Source organism: Nerophis lumbriciformis, linkage group LG08 (genome assembly GCF_033978685.3).
Source record: "Nerophis lumbriciformis linkage group LG08, RoL_Nlum_v2.1, whole genome shotgun sequence".
NCBI classification, from domain to species: Eukaryota; Metazoa; Chordata; class Actinopteri; order Syngnathiformes; family Syngnathidae; genus Nerophis; species Nerophis lumbriciformis.
Genome location: NC_084555.2, coordinates 21,922,494 through 21,932,093, shown reverse-complemented (window position 1 = coordinate 21,932,093; position 9,600 = coordinate 21,922,494). Strand labels below are relative to the sequence as shown.

General features: G+C 39.8%; 1 protein-coding gene across 1 annotated transcript in view; it reads left to right on the top strand.

Moving 5' to 3' along the window:
• Nucleotides 1-1,937: 1,937 nt before the first annotated feature.
• Nucleotides 1,938-9,600, top strand: part of LOC133611565 (leucine-rich repeat and fibronectin type-III domain-containing protein 2) — a 376,941-nt gene continuing 369,278 nt past the window's right edge. Inside the window, exon 1 of the mRNA XM_061968459.2 lies at nucleotides 1,938-2,114. The gene's annotated coding sequence lies outside the window, so the exon portion shown is untranslated. The remainder of the gene's footprint in view (nucleotides 2,115-9,600) is intronic.

Below are 9,600 nucleotides of genomic sequence, written 5' to 3'. Positions count from 1 at the left end.
AATCCATTTATGGTACAAATATATACTATCAGTATAATACAGTCATCACACAAGTTAATCATCAGAGTAGGGCTGCAACAACTAATCGATTAAATCGATTAAAATCGATTATAAAAATAGTTGGCGATTAATTTAGTCATCGATTCGTTGGATTTATGCTATGCGCATGTGCTGAGGATACGTTTTTTTTTTTTTTTTTTTTTAACCTTTATTTATAAACTGCAACATTTACAAACAGCTGAGAAACAATAATCAAAATAATACGGGTGTAACGGTACGTGTATTTGTATCGAAACGTTTCGGTATGGGGGTTTCGTTTCGGTGCGGAAGTGTACCGAACGAGTTTCCACACGGACATATTAAGTAGCGTACTGCACGTTGTGTAAACAATACTCAAAACGCCGGACATTTGAGGCATTTAAGAAACTCCGACATGTCCTCTTTTGTGGGGCTGTCAGGGCGTAGTTTCTTAAATTAATTTTTGTGACATTTTCCTTGTTTTATTTGGCAAGCTGAAAGAACATGGCGCCAGTATGCTGGTTTTTTTCAATAAAATACTGGAAAGTATAGAAATGTAGTTTGTCTCTTTTATCCGATTATTAATCGATTAATCGTAGTAATAATCGATTATCAAATGAATCGTTAGTTGCAGCTCTACATCAGAGTATATACATTGAATTATTTACATTATTTACAATCTGTGGGGTGGGGTGTGGAGGGGGTTGACATAAAACGTAAACAAATAACAAATGGTGCTTCAACAATATATTGAGAAAAAGCTGTGAATACTTACAGTATGTACATAATATTGTTTTAATTTTTAATACATTCTGGGGTATTGTGCATAGAATTTTGAGGACACAAATGAATTTATTAATGCTGTAAAATAACAAAATGTGATAAAAGTGAAGCACTGTGGATACTTTGGAGATGCACACAGTGTTCCAGGCGTGTATTCATTATGACTGCTGCTAACTGTGCTACTTACAGTCCTTGCCAGGGGGGCTCTTAGACTCTTAATCGGAATGAGTATTTTCTTAGTTCAATAAGAGGTTAGCAACCATATTTGGGCGCTTAATTAAACTTTTAAATGAATTATCAACTTGCGCCAGACAGTAGAACCACGTGAGTATAATGGGGAGTAAAAAAAAAAAAGGAAATGAAGACAATTACAGTAGGCAATTAATACATAAGTCACAACAACAACAATTCTAGTGGAGTTTAGGGTTTTGTGTGTGTACCTAATAGTGTATGTACCTGATAGGCTACTTGTCCCTGTGAATGCTAAATAGCACTAAGAAGGCACTAATCCGTGGTTGGTCCTTAATCTCCTGCACACAGCACGACACTGCAGGCTGCGGGAGTTTGCAGCCCAACCGGCTCTTTTACGCACACCCATTGCGCACTCCCCCCCTCCCCCTCCTCCTCATCCTCCAAGTGTCTGTTTGCGTTAATGCGCTCCTGTGCAAGACTGACCTGTCTTTTTTTTTTTTTTTTTTTTGCCTGATCGTCCCAAGTGTGTCACCTTGCTTTTATACCGCGAAGCCCCTTCAACTAGAACTTCTCTCATCTCTGGAATCCGCGATGACAATTGGCGTTTAACTTTCGGACGGACGGTTAGCAGCAACGAGGAGGGAAAGCATTTCGCCGAGAACATTTAAACAAAAAAAACCAACAACAACAAAAAAAAGAAGAATAATTGCTGTGTAGCAACACTGAGAGAACGTTTGGAAATTTCCAGCAGAGCGCCCCCCCCCCCCCCCCCTCACACACACACACACACACACACACACACACACACACACACACACACCCTGCAAGTTATTTTTACTTCAAGGGGAAACGACAAATACGCAGGTTGGCGCGCAGCAAGTGAAGCTTTCACCGCATCCGAATATCCACCGGCGACATTTCCCCCCCTCCTCCCACCCCCCACGGACAAGGAGCGAGGAAGATACAATCCCGGTGGATCATAGGCGGCTCGCAGTTCTGCAGTTCGGATCCCGGATTGAGTAAATGGATGGAAGGGAGCGGCTGTAGCCCCGGACCTGGGCGGCAATTCACGTCACTCGAGCCTGCGGTGACACATAATGGATACTCGCTCGTCTGCAAAGGTAGGGAAAACAACAACTGCATGTGCACTGTTGCCCGTACCGTCGAGGGTGCGTCATTTTTAACGACTACTTTTCTATTATCACATTTTTTTTAATTTTTTTTTTACGCCGTGCAGGAGGTGTTAATAGTGCTTATCGCAGGTAAACCGCTTGCAATGGGATCAGTCCAACGGAGACCGTTTAGACTGTTCGAGTTCCTCGGGGTCTTGTTTTGTTGTCCCCACTGTGCTTTAATTGTGTGTGCGTGTGTGTGTGTGTGTGTGTGTGACGCATACTAAATCTATGTGCGCTTTGTGGGTTTGCGAATAGTGCAAACGTGTGAGAGATAACGGGGGTCATAGAAGGCCCCCCCATGTGGTAAAAGTGGGCTATATGTCATGTAAATAATGTAATTTATAATGTTTCATTATTGTTATGATTACACAAAATGTGTAAGTTACATGAATGTTTTGTCGATGTGGAACCATTGTCTCGTTGTCCCTCCTACTGCAATAATTGCTGTGACACCTGTCTTTTTATACGCGTTGGACACGCCTTCCCACTTCCCTTTTGTCCACGATAACGGGAGAGGTAGGCGTCCACGCCACGACAGAAAAGTGCATCGTCCTGTTAGGAACTTTAAGTTCACTTTTTTTTGTTCTGTATTATATTTGCGTGGGGGCTCGACGATGGCAGGACAATATTGACAATGTTTGTATTATTTGTATTATCATGTATGTTTTTATTAGTAACACTATTATGCTCGATCCACTATGGACTGGACCAGGGGTAGGGAACCTATGGCTCTCGAGCCAGATGTGGCTCTTTTGATGACTGCATCTGGCTCTCAGATAAATCTTAGCTGACATTGTTTCAAGGGGAACATGATCACCAGACCTATGTAAGCGTCAATATATACCTTGATGTTGCAGAAAAAATACCATATATTTTTTTAACCGATTTCCGAACTCTAAATGGGTGAATTTTGGCGAATTAAACGCCTTTCTATTATTCGCTCTCGGAGCGATGACGTCACAACACATCGGGAAGCAATCCGCCATTTTCTCACTTTCGTCGGTGTGTTGTCGGAGGGTGTAACAACACGAACAGGGACGGATTCAAGTTGCACCAGTGGCCCAAAGATGCGGAAGTGGCAAGAAATTGGACGAAATTTGTTCAAAATACGAGGGTGTGGGGAAAGCTGACGAAATGGTCAGTCGTTTGTTCCGCACACTTTACCGACGAAAGCTATGCTACGACAGAGATGGCAAGAATGTGTGGATATCCTGCGACACTCAAAGCAGATGCTGACATCAACTCCAAAACTGGACAGATTAGCTTTCAGGAAAAGAGAGCGGATGAGGGTATGTCTACAGAATATATTAATTGATGAAAACTTTATTCATTACTCGCGGTGTTACGTAAATGATTATACATAAACTGCGTTTACCAATAATTTAGCATAAAAACATTAATTTTTTTCAATCATTCGAGTACATTCGGGTAGTCTTGTGTAATGCAGTATTTTGTGTCTATTTAGGTATGGTTAACCTGAGTGCTGAAATCGTGGAAAAATATATGTTCTTAGCGCGCCTGAAATGGGCTGTCTGCACTCTCAAAGTGCATGTTGTTGCCAAATGTATTTCATATGCTGTAAACCTAGTTCATAGTTGTTAGTTTCCTTTAATGCCAAACAAACACATACCAATCGTTGGTTAGAAGGCGATCGCCAAATTTGTCTTCGCTTTCTCTCGTGTCGCTGGCTGTCGTGTCGTTTTCGTCGGTTTCGCTTGCATACGGTTCAAACCGATATGGCTCAATAGCTTCAGTTTCTTCTTATTCAATTTCATTTTCGCTACCTGCCTCCACACTACAACCATCCGTTTCAATACATGCGTAATCTGTTGAATCGCTTAAGCCGCTGAAATCCGAGTCTGAATCCGAGCTAATGTCGCTATACCTTGCTGTTCTTTCCGCCATGTTTGTTTGTGTTGGCTTCACTATGTGACGTCACAGGAAAATGGACGGGTGTTTATAACGATGGTTAAAATCAGGCACTTTGAAGCTTTTTTTAGGGATATTGCGTGATGGGTAAAATTTTGAAAAAAACCTTCGAAAAAAAAATAAGCCACTGGGAACTGATTTTTAATGGTTTTAACCCTTCTGAAATTGTGATAATGTTCCCCTTTAACACAATAAGTAATTAAGAATTCCGCTGATAATCACAGTGTTAAAAATAACGTTCAAAATATAAAACATTCTCATGCATTTTAATCCATCCATCCGATTTCGCACCTGTTTAAGAAGTCGCATTAATGGTAAAAAGTATTTAATTTATTATTGGTTAGCTTCAGAATAACAATGTTATTAAAAATAATAAGAAACTTATTGTACTCTACTAAATGTTGGTCTTACTTAAAAATGCACGCATTTAGTTGTATTCAGTGTTAAAAAAATAATATATGGCTCTCACGGAAATACATTTTAAAATATTTGGCTTTCATGGCTCTCTCAGCCAAAAAGGTTCCTGACCCCTGGACTGGACTCTCACACTATTATGCCAGATCTCAATCAATCAATCAATGTTTATTTATATAGCCCTAAATCACAAGTGTCTCAAAGGGCTGCACAAGCCACAACGACATCCTCGGTACAGAGCCCACATAAGGGCAAGTAAAAACTCACTCGAGTACTAAAGATCTACTCGACATCTGTGGTCCCCTCCAAGGTTTTCTTGCCCTGATGTGGCATCTGAGCCGAGTACGTCGTTCTGGCTTGTGCAGCCCTTTGAGACACTCGTGATTTAGGGCTATACAAGTAAACTTTGATTGATTGATTGATAGATATTTCACTGTGTTGTCCTATGTAACGCCCATTCGTCCACGATAACGGGAGAGAGGCTTGATGATGGCAGAACAATTTTGACAACGTTTGTTATCTCTGCGTTATCAGTCAGTAAAGTGCAGCTGAGCAATCCATGGTGTCGGTCATGTTCCATAAAATCCACACAACGTAGAGGAAAAGACCACCGGTTACATATAACTTCCATTGAACTCCATTCCAATCGATGTGACAAACTTAATATCCCGCCTATACTGCAAGCGTTAAGGGATCGATAGCCTCCATGGGGGGAAACGGTGTTCCACCCCGCTGTAATCACCACTCTTGTGGATTAGAAGCAGTTCCTTGAAGGGTCGCATGTGACAAATCCGAGCCCGCAGGGGGGACTGGGGTTTGTAAGAGTTGGTTTTCAGCACCATGGACAGTGCAAGAGGAGTGAGGGCTGCAGTCGGAGGGAGCACCGTGACTCTCCTCAATGAGGCATTCATCTTCTATTCAATGTGCTGTATCCTCCCCACCAGCCCAAAAAAAGAATCTCTCTGTGAAGTCTCCTGAATGCGAGTGTAAAGGTTTTTTTTTTTATCGTCAAAGCTCTGGTTTGGGCACTCTGCTGAATTGGATGAAAACAGAAAATATTGATGCAAAATGCCTCACTGACATGTATGTTTGGTATCATTTACAGCAGGGGTGTCGAACTCATTTTAGATCGGGGGCCACATGGAGAAAAATCTTCCCCCAAGTGGGCCGGACTGGTAAAATCACGGCACGATAACTTTAAAATAAAGACAACTTCAGATTGTGTTCTTTGTTTAAAAATAGAACAAACACATTCTGAAATTGTACAAACCATAATGTTGTTGTTTTTTTTTTTTTGTGGTTTTTTTACAATTAGCTGTTGCGGTTAATAGTATATATACTTTATTTGTCGTTTATATTTCCGGAGAAAATTATGTGATAATGTTCATCAGTCAACTCATTGGTATTAATTTCCAATCTATAAAGATAAAAAAAATTATATCAAAATCAAATTACAGGATGCTATTTATGTAGTTTGATAATTTTCCTTGACTGATGTACTAACATGTGGTTTATTTTGTACATATGTAGCATTATCTACAAAGATGCAAATAATTGCTATTGCGACATCCAGTGGACAAAATTAGAAAATTTCAGGTTAATTTCTATACTTAGCAAACTCATCCCGTGGGCCGGTTAAACCTGTTCACTGGCCTGATCCGGCCCTAGGGCCCTACGTTTGAAACCCTTGGTTTACAGCATATCCACAATCTTGCTGCCGAATCAGTACTAATATTTCACATTTTAGTGAAATGAGGCACTGATACCTAGTGTCATTAAGACAGGGATATTCAACTACAGTAAATTGTGTTGGGTGCCACATTTCCCAAAATGTAAGGTCTGTGGGTCTCCCTTCACTAATAATCTTATTTTCTGTATTCAGTAGACATTTAATTTTGGTCTATTTATGTCATCAGAGCTACAGTAGCACGCTGCTTTCTTTTGCAAAAATCTGAGTCCCACAAAAGTATTTTGAACTGAAATCGCGGATCACCAGTTGGATAGTCCAAATGAGAGAGGACCTAAAACGGAACCTTGAGGAACACCTCATTTGTTCAACATCTTGAACAAATGACTTCTGAATGCATCTGAAGTAAACAGGCTACAGCAACACCTTAGTTACATTACTCATGTTACGAAAAAAAAATGTAAACCACAAGTTTGGACCCCTGTGTTCTATGTTTGCTAGCAAGGTTAAAATGTCAATGCTAGAGTGTTCCAAGTTCCTCTACACAACAGGATCACTCTAGTGTTTTTTTAAGAATTTGCTGCAAAAATATTTGTCTCCCAAATTCTTAACTGAACACGGGGGCCGGTATAGTGTCATTCACTGGCCAGATTTAGCACCTGGGCCGCCATATGGATAACACTGCATTAAACGTTACGTCACACTCTTATATCTTGCAACCATAGGGTGCTGTCAGTGTCAGAGCTGTTGTTTTCCCTATCTCGCAGTAGTTTTAGAAGGAACTCTGTTGTTATTTTTTCCCAACCCTAATTCGATTTTGTAAGAATCTACAAGGTCTGAGATTAACCCATTTAGACCCCGGTGGGGTCCTGGCAGGTCCCAAAAGAACCCAAGTGGTCCCAATGATGAATGGGAGTTGCCCAAAAAGGCCCCAAGCCCTGGCCTCTCTCCCGGACTCTTAAGGTATGAACATTTTGGAACACTGGAAATTGTAGGGTTAAGTCTGTTTTGGGGTGCTTTAGGACCTTGGCACTAATTTGGGTCCCCTGGGACTTTTAAGGGAAAGATGGTCCATTTTGGGGTACTTTGGGACTTTTTAGGTCCGTTATTGCTTTCCTAAGTCCATTGACTTTTTCCTATAAAGAAAAAAGTGCCCCAATCACTTTGGGGACACTTATTGTAAAAAAGTGCCCCTAAAAGTTCCAGTACTATTTTATAAGAGCACATATCCATCTGAGAAATGTGTCTTGCCTTGTCTGTTTGAGTTGTATTGCTAAGGAACTGTAAACTAAATGATGATGAAAATTGTTGCTTAAGATTAAATGCATTTCTAAATCAACACAGTTTATCTCTTCTTAGCATTGCTGCTGGTAGCTGATAGCAGTCTGGTTAGCATTAAGTGACACGCTCTTACGTCTCTTCTTCTGACATCGCTTACTCCAAAGGCTTACCAGTGTGGAAATGTGTTATTGATGAGGCAGGTTTTAAACATGAAGTTATTCACAAAAGTTGTACTGCCAAAATATGGTACATTTTTTTAAAGATACAGTAGTGCAAAGATTAGTCGCCGTGTTGTTGTTGTTGTTGTTAGCATTGTCACCCTTAACCCGCGAAGGGAAGTAACGCTTGGTGAATATATTTATCAATGGCCACAACATAATAGAAAATAAGACACACTCTAATGCATATAAAACATAAATAAGACATTATTTAACACTTAACTTAGGCCAAACATATGTAGAATATGCTTAAACCCAGTAAAGCTGCAATATTGGAAGTGCAATGCGGCAAGGGACGACTGTATTGAAAAACGTTTTAATGAAGAGCAATTCACAGTTGCACACTAGAGTAAAAAGTGGGACAACTAAACCCATTCATCACTATCAAGTTCTGGTACCCATCCCTACTTGCAGGTGCACTCTGCAACACAATTTTGTGGTCGTCTGTGATTTGTGTCAGTAGATTCTAAGGACAAATTCTCAACACAAGATAAAGGTATCCCATCTAAGCACAGTGTGAAGGGAACTGGTGTTATTTACACATGTGCAAAACCGTCAACTTCTTTGTAGACAGAGTACGAGTCATTACATTGTGGTGGTTTGAATACTTTCATTTCAATGTATAAGTCACAAAGGCATCAATGGTGGCACAGTACACATCTGGTCGTCATTGGCCTTGTTGATTACGGTCATGATTGGTTTCTGTTTATAATTCAATTGTGGCCTAGTAGTGCTGTGCGATATGGACAAAAATATAAATCCCGATCTAGGTAATTCTATGCCCCAATTTCTTAAAGGGAAACTGTACTTTTTTTTAAATTGCGTTCATCATTTACAATCTTTATGTAACACAAGGACACATATGTGTGTTTTATGCATTCTAAGTAGTAAATAAATGCGAGCAAAAGTCATCTTACAATGGAGCCTACGGGAGTCGCTCTATTCTGCCTATAAAGCCCTAAAAAACATCCAAACACCTCCATCAACGTTTTATATAGACACTGTAAATATATATGTAGCGTAGTAACAGGCACATTCATAATACCATATAATATTTACTTATTTTGGTCATTGTAAGCATACAGCATGGCGTACGTTCCACGTTTTTCTTCTACTACAGCACTGACTACAACTCATGCGGACTTCATGAAAGCCAACAAACATAATACTACATCACTTACTGTACAATGTCTGCTCTCACTGGGATGCAGACTATTGCAATGTTGTTATATTCCCGTTTAGATGAAGAATGGCTCATAATCTTCGCAAAGGGTTAAAAAAGGATGGGTGTAAACCAGCATGTTTCTTGCAATCTCCATGGCTAATTTGGCTGTCAAAGTTGACCAACTTCTCAGTTTATGTCTACGTCATTTCACTATCAAGGTGAGAGACATGGTTTGTAATATAGGAAAAACTTACATAAGCTCAGAGGCGGGAAAGCAGCTCAGCACCTGATGATGTCAATATAGCGGCATAAGGAAGTTATCAATGCACCGCAAAATGTAGGTCCTTAACATTAGCGCTTAGAAAAGCAATATTGCTAATACTTGGTTAATACACAGGTAACGAAATATAAATGAAATATTGCTGGTGTTTGTTGGATATTTTTAGTGGGTTATATGGTCGGAATAGACATAATGATGTCATGACTTTGTGACTCTCATAGGCTCCATTGTAAGCAGACGTTTACTTTAATGTATTTACGAGTTAGAATACATTAAGAAAGACATATGTGTGCTTGTCTTACATAAGGATTGTGAATTATATGCAAAATTTCCCAAAAAATGCAGTTCCCCTTTAAATGATATACCTGGTACTATATATGCAGGAAATGAATGGAATTTTCACTTATCTTTAATCAGTTTTATTGATAACAACACATATTTTACAGTATATGTGTAAA